Below are 18,057 nucleotides of genomic sequence, written 5' to 3' on the forward strand. Positions count from 1 at the left end.
GAAGCGTTAAGCAGGTTACCTAGCGTCAGAGGCAGCTGAACAGAGAGAGCTATAACAGGAACAAGAGGAACAGCATGCAGAAGTGAAAGGACAGATGGTCTTAGAAGATCACAGGCCTGGGCTGCTACAGCTGCTATGAGCTACCTGATGCTGCCACCCACGCCTGTGCAAGGCCGGTCATACATGTGCATGTGAGTCCCACAACTCCAGGGCTGCACAGGAGCTGCAACACAAGAGGGCATCCACCAGCCTCCACCACCGCTCACTACTGCCATATGCCAAGGAATACGAGTGAAGGCCGCACCATCACACTGGAGAAGGTGCAATCTCTTCAGTAAGCTGTGTTGGGAAAATTGGATATCCACACAAAAATTGAAATTAGGATCTTATTTCACACTATATTCAAAAGAGATTTAAAAAATAGCTAAAAGGGGTTGGAGATGGCTCTACAATGAAGAGTGCTTGCTGCTCCTGCAGGAGCTGAGCTCACGCACCCGTGTGGCTCATAACCACCTTGTTCTAGCTCCAGATGACCTACCACCCTCGTGTGGCCTCTGAAGAGTCACCTGCACACGTGGGATACGCTCCAATGGGACCCACACATAAGGAAAAATTAAAATCAAAGACTTAAGCATGAGACTGACAAACCATAAAACTGCTAAAAGAAAATGGAGAAGCAGAGCATAGTGGTTCACATCTACAGCCCAGGGAACAGAGGCAGGAGGATTACTCAATTTGATCTAGCCTGGTCGACATATACATAGCTAATGTTCCCAGCCACCAAGGGCTTAATGGAAGGTAGGGAAAAGGAGGTAAAGGAGGGGGTAGGGGTGGGAAACGGAGAAACGTTCAACACTTCCACATTCACCTGGGAACACATCTACAGGATGTGACTCCTAGGCAAATGTGCATGAAATGACAGAGGCTCCATCAAACTAAAAAGTCCTGAAGAGCAAAGGGAGCAACAATGAAAAGACAACTGACACACTCAAAGAACATGTGAAACGTCTTGGAAGAACTTATAAGTATGTTCAACCTGTACATGGAAAGTGTTCACCGTGACTATCCACAGAAAATTTTTTAAAAAATCAAAACCACCGTAAGGCCATTTACAGTGATATACCTGTAATCTCTTCACTAGGGAGGCTGATGGTGGAGCAATCCAAGTTCATAGTCAGTGTTCAGTTCACAAGGCAACTGCAGTGGCCCTCCTTGCCTCTCCCCTTCTCCAGTGTGCAGAGAAGATTCTCCAAACCAAACCAACTGCTGAGTTTCCAGATTTTACTACAAAGACGGTGTGACTGCTATCCTACCAAGTAATACATTGGAATTATTTTCCATATCTTTGATGGTTCTGGTTTTCTTTACATGGCTACACGGCAAGGCCCTATTTCAAAAAACACAGATACACACATATATATGTGTGTGCACAGAAACATACATGCACATATACAAGAAGATATCACCTCACCTCTGTTAGAATGACTATGTTTTCTAAAAGGACAAAAGGGGGCTGGAGAGATGGCTCAGTGGTTAGGAGCACTGACTGCTCTTCTGGAGATCCTGAGTTCAAATCCCAGCAACCACGTGGTGGCTCACAACCATCTGCATTGAGATCTGATGCCCTCTCTGGTGTGTCTGAAGACAGTGACAGTGTACTTGTGTATAATAAATGAATAATTCTTTTAAAAACCTAAAAGGACAAAATGATAAAGTGTTGGTGAGGGTGTGCAGAAATAGGACCTACTAGTATTGCTGGTAGAAATGCTAACAGGGCCATTACAGAAAGTGTGTAATGGGTCTTTAGAAAACTGAGAGTAGAATTATCAAATGATCCTGTAATCTCACTTATAGATATACATTCAAAAGAACTACAGTCAATATAATCTGCACTCTTGACCACTGCTGTAGTATTCAAAAGCTTTAAGATGGGTCAACATTGGACTCATCAGGTAACTGATCAGCAAAATGTGTCCACCTGGGTATAGTGGTACACAAGCTGTATAGCCAGCATTTAGGAGGCAGAGACAGAATGATCGGAGAGTTCATAGCTATCCTCAACTACATAGCAAGTTGAGGGCAGCCTGGGCTACAGGAGACCTTGTCTGAAAAAAAAAAAAAAAACAAAGCAAAACAAAGTAAAAGGTCACATAATACATAATGAAATACTGTTCAGCCAATGTCATTACAACATGTAACTTGGACTGTGTAGTCTGAGTGAGCCAGACACAAGAAATGTTAAAGGGTCTTTATTTGGAATCTACAAATCAGCTCAATGATTATTACTAGAAGCTAAGGAGAAAGTACTTGGGAAAAGGAGAAATACTCTACAATGGATTGGATGGAGTACACGGCTATGCCATGATATGTATACAGTGCATACAGTGTATGTGGGCCAGGGAGATGACTCAGCTGGTAAGAGCTTGCCATACATACCTAATAACTTGACTTCAATCTCTAGAACGCATGGGGAAAAGCCAGTTGTGGTGGCACATCTGTAAGCCCAGCAGTCTTACAACATTATAGCAGACAGTGGAGAATGGACCAAGAACTCACTGACCAGCCCACAGTACCCAGCACAGTAGAAACAAGACTCTGCCTGAATGCAATGTCCTCTGCCTACTCTGAGCACACACACACACACAGGGGCGGGAGAAGATCAGAAAATAATGAAAACCACTCTCTACTAGCAAAATGAAGTGAGATTTACTAAGTAGCATAAGCAGCCTGTAAGTAGCCTGGTTTATCACCCCACATTACAAATACCAAAATGACATAATTGTCATACAACATATAAAACTCTGATACAGTTTCCTTTCCTAGCGCTATGACCAAATAGCTACAAGGTATCAAAAGTACAGGCCAGGGGAGTCATGGACCCTCAGCAGCTGGAGGCCATGGCTCCAGAGGCCCAAGAAGGCTACCTGCACTGGGCTGACAGAAAGTGGAGAGCTAGGGCAAGACACGCAGAGCAAGCTGTGATGTCTAAAATCTACCCGATTCCCAAGAGCCACATTCTCCATGTAGCCTCCACACTCCAAAGCCTCGAAACAGCATCAACAACTGCAGACCAAGTGTCTAAGTACATGCTATGTGGGCATCTCACACTCAACGCATGAAAACCACACAGACATGCACTCATTACTGCTTACCCACTAAAAATAAAATATTTAATAAATAAAAATGTTAAGAAAAAAAACAGAACCAAAGACAAGGAAAAGAGTTTCTTCTTTTTTAAAAGATGTATTTATTTATTTATTTATTATTAAAAGATGTATGTGAGTACATTGTCGCTGTCTTCAGACACACCAGAAGAGGGCATCAGATCTCATTACAGATGGTTGTGAGCCACCTTGTGGTTGCTGGGAATGGAACTCAGGACCTCTGGAGGAACGGTCAGTGTTCTAACCACTGAGCCATCTCTCCCGCCCCGGAAAATAATTTCAATGTATTACTTGGTAGGACAGCAATCACACTGTCTTTGTAGTTAGAAACTGGAAACCCAGCAGTTGGTTTGGAGGGTCTTCTCTGCACACTGGAGAAAGGGAGAGCCAAGGAGGGCCACTGAACACTGAAACCTCACCAATGACCACACACTGGAAATGTTACAAAATAACGACTGGAACACAACCATTACCAGTGGAGTAAATACCTAGTGTGCGTCAGAGGATGTGGACAGGAAGAGGCCAGCCTCCAGGGCTACGTCTTTAGCTCCTAAGGTTTACATGAATAAAACAAAACTGGCAAGTTGAATGGTCACATGAAGAAATTAATGAAGGGATATGAAGAATAACGTTTGAAGGATTAGCTGCATGTTTACAAGAGTCTAGGCGAGAAAGAAACCAATAAAGAAATCACATGGAACTTCAAAAAGTTCTTTTTCCATTATTATATTTCAGTGTATTATATATTTCCATGAGTTACTGTAAACATCTTCAGAATATTGACTGGTCTGACTCTAAGAACACTCCTGCAGAAAGTGAGCTTCTCTTTCTTTCTGTGTCTTTTTCTAACCCCCCCATCCCACCCAAAAATGCCATCCTGACATTCTGGACTTCACCCTTCCCACCTCCTGTTATTCAGGTTACAGAACAGGCCATCCCTTCCTTCCTGGACCCAAACTGGACCGTGACACTCCCTCTTCCTTTTCTTCACCTCCCTCCCCTCCACTGCTGCAGCATCTGCAACACATCTGCCCTATGATTTCTCCTCAAACACGATAAGATGGTCCTCAAGCTTCCAAGAGCATTTGTAAATTTTTATTAGCAAAACTAAGAATCCCAAGAGGGAACCCAAACCACCCCAGTAACAAGTTTAGGACTTTCACTAAATGAAATAAAAAGTCCCAGGCCTCATGCTCCACCACACATACACACAGCAGGCCATGGCAATCTGAACGCCAGATAACCAAAGCTCACCGAGTCTGTATTAAAATGACTATTCTAATCTTCTAACTTGAACAGTATTAGGAAGTAGTACTACTTAAGTGCCATGTGTTAATTCGGAGCTAATCATCTCAAAGGAAAATGCAGCAAACCCACACCTGTCTGGCTGTGGGCAGTGGTAACTCAGCAGTGTCCTGGGAGTTGTTTCCCACACCAGCGAGTAGCGAACTGCTTCCCCGGATCCTGTATGTCTCACTGGCTATCACAGGGCGTCTCTTCTGCACAAGTGGTCACCTCTCAATATTTCTATTACTTTGGTCACAACTTGTGCTGTCCCCTCCTGCCATTTCTCTCTTCCATGGAGAAGAAAGCATTTGAAGGAAGTGTTCAAACCCTCTGTTAAACAGTAAAAGCGAAGAAAATGCACAGAGCTAAATAAAGGAGTGACAATAAAAAGCTAAACAGTTTAAGCACTTAGCAGTTAAGTCTGATAAAGTCATCATTCACTCACAAGTCAGAAAATGCTGTCTTACTCTTCATCATTTTCTTCAGCCCAGTGTGTGGCTGTGGGTGGGGGTGGCAAAGAAGAAGAAAAAAAAAAGCTCCTGTTCACATAGTCTCACCTGAAAGGATTTGAGAGCTCTTGCAATCCTTCCAAAATTAAGACCTAGGGATTAAATTCATTTGCTCTAAAGAACTTCTGGGGGTCCAGACAACAGCAGGTATCTTGGGGGCTGTTTGGGGATGTCTATCAGAGGGTGAAGTGTTAACCCTCTGTGTCAACAAGCCAAGTAGGTGGAAAGCAGACAGATGGCAGACAGATGTAGCCGAGTGGGAGAAGAAGAGAATGAACGCTGACTCACCTTCCTTCCCCCAGCACCCCGGAAGGAGGAGTCAATCACTGCTCCCAGCTGCTCCTTTTCTGCAAAAAAGGAGACAAAGCTCACCCAGCCCTGGTGCAAGAGAGAACGTCATCCAAAAGAGAGTGCAGTGTTTGAAGACATAAACAAAGAACACTTCATAAGCCCACAGCTACTGTCCCTAGCATCATGGACCAAGGCTGCTTGGAGTTTGGTGGCAACTGCACCAGAGCAAACTTTTCCTTACTGATACAGGCAATTTACTGAGAATTATCAAGGAATGCCATAGGTTATTTCACCCCTGGCTTGCCAAGAACATCGATTTAACTTGGTATTTGATGATAAATACAAACTGTTATTAAAGGTTTATTTTAATTTATGTATATGTGTATGTATCTGTTTATCTGCCATGAATACAGGTACCTAGAGGCAAGAAGAGAACAGTAGATTCCATGGAGCTGGAAATTAGAAAGGAACCCAACATGGTTATCACACTATAATATGCTTTGCTTCAAGCTAACAGCTTAGGTCATTTTAAAGGATGAATTTGTCAACAGTGGTTTAATAACTCTACTCAAATGATAATCATTTTGAAAACCCCTACTTAACAATCAAAATGTTTGTCAAAGTTATTTTATTTGTTTTTGAGGCAGCAGTTAATCCTGAGATTGGCCAGAACAGTTTCACCATTTGAATCAAACTTGAATGGACCTTTTAATTAAATTCTTTCCAGGGTGGGTGTTGGTCAGGAAGGACCAACTCCCTGGAATTGCCAGCTAAGTGGACTGGAAACACATTTTGCAGGGACTTACAAACTCATTGGCCACCCACCATACTTTCTAATGAGGCATTGTTATTTTCAAAGAACTACATACAACTCCCACCATTCCACAGCTACCTGGTCCTTGGGCTTGTAAGGCTTACGGGTGAACTTCGGGTCTTATACAGGGTCTTACGATGTAAACCTAGCTATCCTAGAACTTGATATATAGACCAAGCTAAACTCAGACTCAGATATCCATCTGCTTCTGCCTCCAGAGTGCCAAAATCATTAAGGGCATGAGACACCACAGCCATGTTGTCAAAGCTTTTAAAACTCTAGATCAGTACCTGTCTACTGTGTTTGGCATTTTCTGCAAGACTGATTCGGTAAATTGAACAGAACACAAGCTCACTATGGAAAAAAATATCAGATGATTTCAGGTCTTTGTTCTACAAAATCAGTATCTGTGTAGAAAGAATTACTTAGTACTAATTTTATTGTTCTTCAAAAAAACAGTAAACTATGTGATTAAAACTACTCATAATTGTGTACTATAAAATTCTGAATGTGCCCTCAATTACAGCTACTTAAAAGTTTTTAAAAAGATACAATTTTTAAAATAAATAGAAGAAAGCAAACTTTTAAGTTTGTAAATGATAAATCACGCCTTTATTTAGATATCTGAAGTGTTTTGCATAAAAAAATTTTCACTCAATTTTTTCACCCAACAAACAAAACAGACTTCCTATTTATGCTTCAAGAACAATGCCAGAAAGAGAAAGCTAAGCTCATTCAGAAGCCTAGAAGGTCAGAATTAAATTGAGCTAACTAGCAGTTGCCCTGTCCACGATTACAAGTTAGGAAGAGTTTATTAGGTATAAAATAGAAAATCCAATATTTGCAAGTCATTAAAAGGTATCCTAAGAATAGGGGCCTATTCAAACAGTAGAACATAGGAATGCAAAGTGACAGGGCCCAACAAATACCAAATATATCTAGACATATAAATATATACATATGTACATATATTGTGTATATATGTGTGTATATTATATATATGTGTGTATATATATATATAATTGCAGAAGCCAAAACAAAAGCCACTTTTACTATTTTTTCAATTCTGCTAAAATTATTGTAAAGAAAAAGCTTCTGGATTACAAAGCTCTAAACAAAACTGGTATTCAGTTTATTAAGCATATCTAAACTGAATTTATACAGGTTATGAAATAATCACTACACTCAGCAAAAGAAAAGGTTTAGCAAGAAATCAGTAAGATTCATGTCACTGTAAACAGGAATGTAATTTTACTCCTTTGCTAGTCCTATTAAACCAGTGCTTCCAAACTTTCCTAATACTGTGACCCTTTAAGACAGTTCTTCACATTGTAGTTAGCCCAACTGTATAATTATTTTTGTTGCTATTTCCTAACTGTAATTTTGCTACAGTTATGAATTGCAGTATAAATATCTGTGGCAGGCTAGAGAGATGGCTCAGCGGTTAAGAGCAGTGACTGCTCTTCCAGAGGTCCTGAGCTCAAATCCCAGCAACCATGTGGCAGCTCACAACCATCTGTAATGGGATCTGATGCCCTCTTCTGGTGTGTCTGAAGATAGCTACAGTGTACTCATATACATAAAATAATATTTTTTAAATAAATAAGTATCTGTGTCTTCCAGCAGTTTTAGGTGACCCTGGTGTCTTAGTTGGAGTTTTACTGCTGAAGAGACACCATGACCATGGCAAGATTTCTCAGGGCTGGCTTACAGGTTCAGAGGTTTAGTCCATTATCAAGATGGGAGCGTGGCAGCATCCAGGCAGGCATGGTGCAGAAGGAGCTGAGAGTTCTGCATCTTCATCTGAAGGCTGCTAGTAGGAAACTGACTTCTAGGCAGTTCAGATTGGGTCTTAAAACTCACATCTACAGTGACATACCTACGCCAACAAGGCCACACCTCTAAATAGTGCCATTCCCTTGGCCAAGTATAACCATGATGTTCTACTCCCTAGCCCCTAAATCTTGGGAGCCCATACCTAAATATAGGACAATGAAAAATACATTTAGTCCAACTCCTGAAGTCCCCACAGTCTCAATGTTTAAAGTCCAAAGTTCAAAGTCTCTTCTGAGATTCATCCAATCACTTAACTGTAATCCACAAATCAAGACAGGGAACCAGCTGGGCCAACTCCAAACTCTGTATCTCCATGGCTGATGTCAAAGCGGTCTTCAGATCTCCAACTCCTTTTTCATCTTTGTTGACTGCCACAAACTTCTTTCTCCTGGGCTGGTTCCACTCCTTGTTAGCAGATTTCCTCAGCTGATAGCCCACAGCTCTGGTATCTTAAACATCTCCAAACAACTTCAATGTTATAGCTTCTTGTTCCAATGTCTGGGATCCATACAATATCTTCTGAGCTCCTCCAAAAGGCTGGTGTCACTTCTCCAGCTCTGCCCTCTGTAGCACTTTAAGCTCTGGTTGAAACCTCCACTACTGCTGTTCTTGATGATCATCCCATGATACTGGCATCTCCAATATGCTGGGGTCTTCCACTGAAACTAGACATCACCAATAGCCTCTCATAAGTTCTCTTCATGGTGCCAAGCCTTAACTCCTTTGCATGACCCCTTCAGTCCTGGGCCATCAACTGCAACTGAGGCTGCACCTTCACCAATGGCCTTCATAATAGCCTATCAGAGTGGCAAGCCTCAGCTGCTCTTCATGACTTCATGCTTCAAAACCAGTACCACCTGGGTGACTCTTACACATTACCAAGTCCAGCTGCTGTAGGAGGTACAACCCTGGCTGTCTCTAGAACACAGCTTCTTTGTGCTGTCATAAAACACTTCCCAGAGGGTTTCACCTAGGTGACGCTGGTCTCTTAATCACCACCAATTTCTTGGCGTCAGTTAACCAGCATCCCTTGTCCCAGTGAATCCTTTTATCTTTGACTCGAAAGCCAGAGCCATATGGCTCAAGCTGCTGGGTCCTGCTGTTTGCAGGAGCTTGGAACATGGTCCCCTTGTTCTATGACATTACCACAAGCTTTCAGTTTTCTACCTCCTTCACTGACTACACTTGGCTGGCCTGGATGTTGCTCCGTAGATTGACTGACCTTGAGCTCAGAGATCTGCATACTATCTCCTGAGACTAAAAGGTGTGTAAGACCGTGCTGGGACTTAAAAGCTTTTCTTCACCTAGGATTTGTTCTGTCTCAGGTTGGCCCTGAACTCGGAAATCTGCTTGGTGTTGTCTCTTAGGATTATATAACCACTATGCTTGGATCTAAACTTTGCTGGGTAGGATCTTACCACAAAGTCCCTCTCCCTTTATTATCACCTAGAACACAAGATTCAGCTCCATTTCACGTCCTGGTACCCCTTTAATACTCGAACCATTTATTTTATATTTTTCCTTTCTAAGCTACCTAAGCTTTTTTCAAATGCGCTTCATGAGACTTAACCAGAGAACAGAGTCTCTACTGGGCTTTTTTGAGTCTCCCTCTGACAATGCAATTATCTGAGTCTCTTTTCCTCAGCCTCAGACAAGGCAAAAAGTAGCGACATTTTTCATCCAAAATACCACAAAAACAGTCTCTAAGGCCACAATATTAAAATTCAACACTGAAACCTCTTGGGCCAGGTCTGCACAATTCAAATCACTCTCAGTAATAAAGTCTTCCATATTCCTGCTAGGACAGCCCATGAAGCCCCATTAAAGCATTCCACTGATTTCCAAATCCAAAGTCCCAAAATCCACATTCTTCCAAACAAAAGTATGCTCAGGCCTATCACAGCAGTGCCCCAGATCCTGGTACCAACTTTTATATAAGTCGGGCTTCTCTAGATCACAGAACTTATGGGCAGTCTCTACATAGTAAGGGAAGTGGTTGATGACTCAGCCTGTAGTCCAACTCCCCCACAATGGTCAGCAGCTGTGGATGGAAGCCCAAGGACCCAGCAGTTGCTCAGCCCACAAGACAAGCAGGTGAAGAGAAAGTCTTCTTTCTTCCAATGTCCTGATGTAGGTCTCCAGCAGAAGGTGTGTCCCACATTAAATGTACGTGGGATTGAAGGAAAAATTCAGGGATCAATCGGAACTTCCAAAAACAAAAACACAAGTAAAATAGGGAGAAAGCAACGTACACCCCACTCATGCACTAGTGGAGTTGCTTTTTGGTTGGTGGTGATGGTTTTGTTTGTTTTTTTTTTTGTTTGTTTGTTTTTGGTTTTTTATTTATTTATTTATTTATTGGTTTTTTTTTTTGTTTGTTTGTTTGTTTTTGTCAAGATGATACAGACTCAAGTTACCTGGAAAGAGAAAACCTTAAACGTGTTTCTCTGACTGTCTCCAAGCAAGTCTATGGTGGAATTTTCTTAATTGGTGACTGATGTGGGAGGGCCCAGGCCATTGTGGATGATGCCATGTCTGGGCTGCTGTTCCTGGGTGCTAACGAAAACAGGCTGAGCAACCCCACAAGAAACAAGCCAGTAAACAACACTCTTCCAGGGACTCAGCTCCAGCCTCCTGGTCCACTGTGTCTACCTTGTTTCTGCCTCTGATGATAAACTGCTGCACTTAAGATTAAACAAAATAACTCATTTCATCCCTGAGTTGCTTTTGGTCACTGGTGCTTCATCTGAGCAGCAGAAACTCTATCAATCTTGCATGTGATATTACTAGGACCTTTGTGTACAACTTTTAATATTCACTGTTGAACCAGCTTCTACCAAAAACTTAAAATGTTGTAGGATTTGCCTATTCTATTAGAGCCCAATGCCCCTCGCCAATTAGTAAATACACAACTGAGCACCCATTCTACTGAGGAATATGCTGTCCAAACACCCTATCATGCCCTAAAAGTAAGGGCAATGCTGTGTCAACTTGGTCAGAGCTGTAAGTAAACTTCAGAGGTGTAGATGTGAACAAAGACATACTTCTGTAGAGAGAGCAGGCATCCCCAGTACAGGATGAAGAAGGAGGGGTTCTGTGTCCTCCGGATCACAAGTGGATTATTACTATCATCAAAAAGTACACAGATACACATAAATACCAAGAGAAAAGAAATCCAAACGGTTTCACAGAAGAGCAACACTGGAGTTCAATAAACTACCCTAAGCATAAATACAAAAATACAAAAAAGCTGAAATCATGCATAGATTTAGAATGTATTCAGAAAAAAAAAAAAAAAAAGACAAGTATACTCTACTTTCTGAGTCCTTCCTTTCACCTGCCTGTCTTCAAGAGTTTTTGTGTATGTCACATGAATGTTTTGTTGTTGAAGTGGTGACAATAGCAATCAAGTGAGACTAAATAAAAAATAGTCACTCTTGACATTTGAAACTGCTCTCTTGACCTTTGAACTCAACCACAAGGCTATGACCCCTTTACTTCTCTGTACAAACCAACAGAGCACTTTACCATTTATGAAAGGGAGATCAGGAAAAAGGGAAGAAATATAATATAAAAGGGGAGAGAGGCCTTGGAGGTTAACAAGCACTTGCTACTCTTCCAGCAGACCCATGTTTGATTCTCAGCACTCCCAAGATGGCTCACAATCATCTTCAACTTTAGTTCTAGTATGTGTGACGCCCTATTCTAGGCTCTGCAGGTACCATGTACAGACCTGGTGCACAGACAGGCAAACGCCCTTACATATAAATATAAAATAAATGTCTTAAGCACAATTACCTAGCTTCCCATCTCTTCAGGTAAAACAGCACACTGGTTTTCTTTTCAATTCGATGTAAAACAAAAGCTACAAAAAGTGGTATTGAGAGATAAAATGGTTTTTGTATGCTGTTTATAAACAAAAACCCTTTGTTAAAAGTAAGTCAAGGGTGGGTTTAGTACCTTTACCTTTACTGTCTTAATGTGGGGAAAGGTAAAAGTATTGGCCCAATATTATGACTGTTTTATATTTTTATTTATACAAGAGGCAAACAGGATGTGAATCAGGTGGATGGAAACAACCTAATACAGAAAAGAAACAGCATCTAAATCAAAAGGAGTCGTACCAAAAGCAAAGGGCACAGAGGCTACAGAGACTTGTTCCAAGGAGAGTCTAGAGCAAGGGTCTGTTAACACATTCTACCAGGAATTACGCCAGTGCCTCTGGTTGCAACCCCTTTGGCAAACCTCTGTCTCCAAAAGAATTTCCATTACGATTCATAACAGTAGCAAAATTATAAATATGAAGTAGCAATGAAACAACTTTATGACTGGGGTCACCACAACATGAGGAATTATATTAAAGGGTCGCGGCATCATGAAGGTTGAGAACCGCTGGATTAGCCAAAGTGAAAACGCACCATTTCCAACATTAATTTCAACTGGTAGTTAATATTTAGCAGATGGCACTGAAGACACTGCAGGCAGCAAAGGGCTTGGCTTCCTGGTTAGGGCAGCAGGGTTGGCAGGCCTTTCAAATACCAGACTTCCATAATGCACCAAAACCGGTACGCTTCCCCTGCACCCTCTCTCCTATCAAGTATGTAGAAGGAAGTCTTCAGCAAATTATGTGTATAAGCAACTCTTTCTGCTCCTAGCAGAGGTAAATTCCTGGCAAATTCTAGTCACACAAATCACCCAATCAGCCAAAAGCTCATCTCCAAGGAAGGGAGCTCAGAACTTCAGTTAGCTTCTTACTTAGGTGTTCAACCACAGCCCTCAAGTTGTGGCGTATAAGCCAGATATGGTTGCACCTGCTTGTCATCAGGTGGATCACAGGGAACACGAGGCCAGCCTAGGCTACACCGCAATATGTCTCAAAGGGAAAACAAGAAAAAAAGGGGTGTTCATGACTGTGCTAATGTCTCTGTCTTGCTCCTTTCTACCCCACACACCTTGACTAAATTCCACATAATCCATGCTAGCTCCAACTCCACACAGACAAGGATTGCCATAGGATCCTGAGTCTCCTCCTCTACCTCAAGTGTGTGCCCCTGAGCATGGACAAATCCTTACACTAGGAGATCCCTTATTCAACAGGAAAACAAAGAGTCTTTGTTCCTCCCCACTGTCTGGAACCAAGAAGACAGAATCCTAAAACAAGACTAGTAACTGCTGGATCACTGGGGTAGTGTTCCAGCTGTTCAAGAATGAGGATGCCTGGTTGGAGAGATGGCTCAGTGGTTAAGAGCACCAGCTGCTCTTCCAGAAGTCCTGAGTTCAACTCCCAGCAACCCACATGGTGGCTCACAACCATCTGTGATGGGATCTGATGCCCTCTTCTGGTGTGTCTGAAGACAGCTACTTATACAGAATAAATAAATAGATCTTTTTAAAAAAGAAGAAGAAAAAGAATAAGGATGCAACTAACACCTGGCCAGACAAATCGTCCAAACCCCCAAACACTTCCTTTGTCTTCTTGTTTAAATTTAAGTACTGAGCATTTGTCTCAGATCCTGGCAAAGTTTCAAACACCTGTTGCCAGCCTCCATCTTAAAAGAGATGTCTATTCTAATCTTGGAAAGGTGGGCCGCCCAGAGTTACTAACAGTTTTAGAGCAGAAGCTACCAACTCAGGCACAACGTTCTAAGGCAGAAAACACACTCTGGCAGATTCTGCAGAGGTACCTGAGAGCTCCCATCAAGTCAAAGTCAGCTTGTACATACAGTGTTAATATGCCTCTTGCTGGTGTCTCCTCTATATCCATTAACACAACTGCATGCGGGTAAGACCACTAACAAACTCCTTAAGTTTCACAACAGGCAGAACAAAGATGGAAATCTCAAAAGAGTAAAGGAACGGGAAACTGGGCAATGTTAAATTCTTTACACAAAGGCCAATCCTAAGGAACTGTAAAGTTTACTGTGGAAAAATTGAGTTTCTTGTGACATTTCAGGTTGACATGAAAAGAACAGGAGAAATGAACTCTGAGGTGTGTGAAGGATGAGAAAGCCCTTCAGCACACATGGGCGTGCTTCTTACTTGTCCTGAGTGAGAAAGCTTGTGCTACTAGAACAAACAAAAACAATAATGTGGATTTGGGGGCATTGTTTTTGTTTCTCTTGTTTCAGAGTGCTTGCTAGCTTGCCTAAAAGGACTGTATTAGCCAAGCTGGCCTCAACCTTTCAAATGTGTGGCAATCTTCTCTGTTCTCCCAGTGCTGAGACTACAGGCAGAAACGTTTCAAGACAGCAACTTAGAAAACGACGTGATAGCCAACATCGCTGCTGCAAACCGGTTGTCCTTCTTAACAGCTGGCTGGTCCCAGGACAGGAATGTGTTGTTATTCGCCTGCAGGTCACAAGGCAGGTTTTTCTCTAAAAATAATGAATATGCACATCGAACTTTTTCTTCCAAACTGGGAAGGCTTCTTATAAGAACTATATGTGGCTTCCATCTGCCAAAAGGCAACTTAAGCAGCTGTGGGAGATTTTTGTTGAGTTTTTGTTGTTGTTCATTGGTTGGGTTGGTTTTTGAGTTTTTTGGGTTTTTTTTTTTTTTTTTTTTTTTTTTGTCTCCATTACGCAGTTTGAGACATCCATTCTCACTCCACTAGTGGGTAATAGCCACTTTGGCAGACCTCTGTCTCCAGGAATATTCACATTATAATTTATGACAGTAGCAACATTTAGAAAGGAGCAAAGAAAATAATTATGATGTGTAACATGGCAAGAGACACTGTATTAAAAGTTCCCAGCATTAGGAAGGTTGAGAACCACTGGTCTGAGACTTTAGAGCACAATCACTACTGTCCCCATTTGCTGACTGGGCAAGTAATTCAATGTACTCAGGAAATGTCTAGATTAATTTCACAGGGAAGGTGAATTCCACCATCACTTCCAATTTAGTATCTTTAAAATCAAAATGTCCTACCTCCCCCCCCCCCCCCCGGCCTTTCAAAGCAGCTATTCTCTGCAATTACTCCCCTGGCTTTAATGAAAATTTCCATCACTACCCACAAGTTTTGCTACTTCATGACAAAAATAACCTCACAGTTCTCCCAAATTAAAGCATCGACACCATCCACTTCCCCAAGGAATGAAATGTTTACAATATACATGGTAACAGAAGTTTTCTATCACTCCCTTAATGAACTATCAAGAACTTAATGGCTTAAACCCATGTATTATTTTGTCTTAAGCCCAGCTTTAGTGTTTTGTAATGGTGGAAGTCCCAAGTCTGACACTGGTCTCCCTAGAGTAAGATCAAGGCGTCACCAGGAAAACAATACCAATAGATTTAGGACCTCAATTCCAGGAACTGCCACTCACACGGAAACTCCTTCTTCCTGAAGCGGAGACCATTTCCCCTGTACTCTGTGTGAAGGTTCCCTCCTGTGCATGTGTGCACAAGAGTGCATACAGGTGTGCATATGCGCACGTATATTAGTGCCAGTTACTCAAGTGCTTCTGAGATACAATAAAGCCAGTGATTACTGCGTACTGACAACACACATCCTTGATAGAAGAAAGCAAGCTTCATTGCCACTGTAAACAATGAGGCAGTTCAGTCACTGAACCATAGTGATTTCATGTCCTCGTTTTAGAGCTAAGCCAATCTCAAAATCAGTTATTATACACATATCTATATAAATCATTGTAGAAATGGAAAGTCTTTCCATTTTAAATTTCCCTGGTTCTCAAAAGTACAAGTTCAAATCATTCTTTATAGGAAAGAAAAACAAACCCAGCAAAATAGCTTAGAAGGATAGTAACTCTTTCAAGATAGGTTTTACAATGCTTGCTACACCAGAGATAACTGCATACTTTGCTTGACACTAAAATCCTACTGACTTTAATCCAAATTCCAAAATATGGCCATAGGTTTGACTATGAACACTCTAATTTTTAAACTGACCCTAGGGGCTGGGGATGTAGTCAGTGGGTGGAGTACTTGGGTGACTCTCCAATATCACATAAACCATGCCCGTAATCTCAGCACTCAGGATAAGCTGTGGCCAGCCTGGGCTACAGGAGACTCAAAAAACCACAAAGTACGCGCATACGTACAGACAGACAAACTAGTCAGCAAGTGATGAGTGGGCTGTTGACTGAGGTGTGGTAGTCACAGCACTTAGGCCACAAGCAGGAAAATGGTGAGTCTGAGAGTGACGGATGCAAGCCTAGACTATAGAGTAAGGCTGTAAACACACACAGACACACAGACACACGGGGGTGGGGGGGAGAACAAACACACACACACAGAGAAGCATACATAGAGACATATATACACACAGAAGCACACTATTTGTCTTGCAGGGGGACTAATGGAAAGCCGTGTTCCTCAGTTGACAGAGGTCCCTACAATTACCTGACGTGCTTCCTGACGTCAGTTAGTAATGTTGCTCCAATCACCTGTGACTATTTTTCTTTAAGATGTATTCATTTCAGACACACCAGAAGAGGGCATCAGATCCCATTACAGATGGTCGTGAGCCACCATGTGGTCCCTGGGAATTGAACTCAGGACCTCTGGAAGAGCAGTCCGTGCTCTTAACTGCTGAGCCACCTCTCCAGCACTCAAGAAGATTCTGATGTTATGTGTGCTTCAGTGTGTGTGGTATACATGTGTATGTGCATGCATATATATGAACACATATGTGAGAGTGTGCATGCACATTCATGAATAAAAGGGCCAGAGGTAAATTTAAGTGTCTTCTTCAATCCACCCTACTGAGATGGTCTGGAGCTCACCAATTCCGGTAAACCGGCTGGCCAACAAATCCCCAGGGAGCTGTCTCCTCCCCAGTGCTGTTACAGGGAGCTACTGTCACTGGGTTTTCACTCGGGTTCTTAAGGATCCTAAATTCATCTCACGCTCCTTGCAGCCTTTCTCATGGCCCTAAGGTACACAATACATTGTCTTGTTTACACATCAAAGCTCCTGCAAAGGCTCTACCAACCGGTGAGCAGGGAAAGACCCACTGAGGAGAAACTTCTTTAACTTCACCTGTTACAGCATTCTGAATCTGCCATTTGCAAACACTAACTTTGTAACTGAAGCATCGATTATCACACAGAAGGCAAAGGGAGCCAGGGTTAGAAAACTGCACAACCCAAATAGGAAATCAGAGAGCCCAGGTGAGCAGGCTCCCCGCCACCAGGCACTTCTTAAATTCTTATCACCTCTCTCACTGCCACAGTGGGGACCAACATCCACCACAGGATTTGTGGCAAGTTTCTAAGTGTTAAGTATGTCCAAACACCGAACTACTAAATATGTTCAGGGTGAAAACCTGGTGTGGATGGAAAGCCCTTAAAGCGCACTCTCCATTCTTACAGATTCTAGCCCCATGATCCCACCCTCCCCACTCACCACCCATGAGCCATCTGGGCAGAAAAAGAAACAGTAAACTTCCACTACAGTTCAAAACCACAGTACCGGAGAGCATGGGGCTTCAGCGTGTTGACTACTTTGAATGCAGAAAACTTCCTCAAGAGCCTCAGGAGTAGGCAGGCCCTCTGACTGTCTACCCTTCTTCATCCTGCTCCATTTCCCTCCAAAACAGGCTATCGACATTAGTATTCCTCTTCCCTACAGCAGGTCATAGAAATTATAGTTCCCACCCCCAAAAGTGAGCCATAAAATAGGTATTTTATCTTAACCTTCCCATATCCTCTTGTATCCACACCTGGTCATGAAAACACTCAGACTAGGGGCTGGAGAGATGGCTCAGTGGTTAAAGGCACTGACTGCTCTTCCAGAGGTCCTGAGTTCAAATCCCAGCAACCACATGGTGGCTCACAACCATCTGTAATGGGATCCAATGCCCTCTTCTGGTATGTCTGAAACCAGCTACAGTGTACTCATATACATTAAATGAACAAATAAATCTTTAAAAAAGAACTATCAAATATAGCAAAATGAAAACAACAGAACACACATGATCTGACTTCATCCTTTCTATCTCTCTGTATACACAGAAGAAACCGTGAAGTGGCCCGTGAGAACTCTGCAGTTCATTAGGAAGCTGGGTCAACTTGACGGCATGGAAAATAATTCAAATACCAAAACACTGATTTCTTACAAACTTAGATACAATACCAAGAAACCAAACACACAAGTAAACTAATTTTTGGATGAGCAATTTACCATTTCC

At 42.2% G+C, this 18,057-nt stretch overlaps 1 protein-coding gene across 2 annotated transcripts in view; it reads right to left on the bottom strand.

The window, feature by feature from the left end:
- PCMTD1 (protein-L-isoaspartate (D-aspartate) O-methyltransferase domain containing 1) overlaps nucleotides 1–18,057 on the bottom strand; it is a 63,245-nt gene that overhangs the window by 40,772 nt on the left and 4,416 nt on the right. Inside the window, exon 1 of one of the 2 annotated variants that reach the window (XM_080938634.1) lies at nucleotides 4,544–4,669. The exons of the other annotated variant lie outside the window; for it this stretch is intronic. The gene's annotated coding sequence lies outside the window, so the exon portion shown is untranslated. Of the gene's footprint in view, nucleotides 1–4,543; nucleotides 4,670–18,057 lie in introns of those variants that run through there. 2 annotated transcript variants of the gene reach the window in all.

Source organism: Micromys minutus (assembly GCF_963924665.1).
Source record: "Micromys minutus genome assembly, chromosome: 26".
NCBI classification, from domain to species: domain Eukaryota; kingdom Metazoa; phylum Chordata; class Mammalia; order Rodentia; family Muridae; genus Micromys; species Micromys minutus.